Raw genomic sequence first — 1,366 nt, forward strand, 5'->3', positions numbered from 1 at the left:
CGCTTCTGTCACGGTGTTGGGGGTGAAAACAGACACGCAGGAGTGGTGTTGGGGAGAAAGACCTCCAGAGCCCCACGGTAGCCCTTTTAGCATTGAAATCGATGGGTTCCACGGGGGAGTATTCGCTGCACAGTGAAGAGACAGATGGAATGAGCGCTCCTCTTCGATGTGATATGCATCACGGGAGAGAATTGTGCTCTAAGGGAAAAATCAACAAAACCATTTTTTCTTATAAGCCAGAAGCCCTCTGAGACATCTAGCACCGCAGCCCCATTTCCCTCAAAAGGAGATTTAAAACAAGAGTCAGAACCAGCGTGCTGGATGACGATGGCTGGTTGGTTCCAGAAGGTGGTGCCTCCGTGGGAATAGTCCTCAGAACACAGGTGCTCTTCCCATGACCAGGGCCCTGAAGGGTCCGGATGCACCCCTGTTAGGCAGAGGCTATGCCAGAGGAGGCTCGATTGTCAGACATCCTGCCTTGCCTTCCCCACGTGGTGGAGGTTTGATCAAATCCTTTACACAGTTTGAACCCAGCTCTTTGTTCAAGGTACTTACCGTCCTTCCCAAGGGCAGTTGAAGGGATGCTTAAGCCTCCTGTTTCTGGTTCATTTTCCTTTCACTCATCAGAACGAGGTGACAGGAAAGTGCTTTGATTCTCCAGCAGGATTTTTTTCATGAGAGACTGGACACTGTTAGTTTCAAACCAGATCACAGGTCTTTGCCAAGAGAATTTGGGGAGTTCGCAGCTTGAGGTTTGAGCTTCATTGGAAGCACATGACCTGTGAGACCCAACGGGGTCCACAACTTGGCTCGGAAAGGCCTCCTGCCCTCTAGTCTCATCAAGCCCATTAATTAACTGTCAGACCAGCTGTGTAACAAGTGAACTTGGATGGGGCTCTGCCATTTTTTTGGGCCCCAGCCAGACATGGTGGGTATAAAACCTGGCACTGTTAACGCGGTGCTTCAGAGAGAAATTGGTATTTGTGCAACAATGGAATGTGCTGTGTAGGACATGCATTTTTTAAATGAATATGTGCATGAGCCAGCAGCCTTCTTTGAGCTCTTCCAAGGACCACACAATGGAGGGTAAGTTCTCTGAGGCTGGTCTGATTCTCTGCCCCATTTCTCTAATGTTTTGTGGTGTTCTGTGCCCATGGTATAGTGATAGGGGGGAAAAAGGTGTATACTTATGACAAACATCCTTGTTTAAAGAAACATCAGCTAGCTTATGGTAAGATGATACTGTGAAAAGCCATAGACAGGGCTCATCCTTGAATTGCTTTGGATTGTTAGTGATCAAAGTGAAGTCAGACCAGTTTGAAAGTCAGTCCTAAAGAGGACTTTGCTGGGAAGTGATGGAGTTGCT

The sequence above is a fragment of the Echinops telfairi genome, unplaced genomic scaffold (genome assembly GCF_000313985.2).
Source record: "Echinops telfairi isolate 266 unplaced genomic scaffold, ASM31398v2 ScPeMD7_7400;HRSCAF=8409, whole genome shotgun sequence".
Taxonomy (NCBI): domain Eukaryota; kingdom Metazoa; phylum Chordata; class Mammalia; order Afrosoricida; family Tenrecidae; genus Echinops; species Echinops telfairi.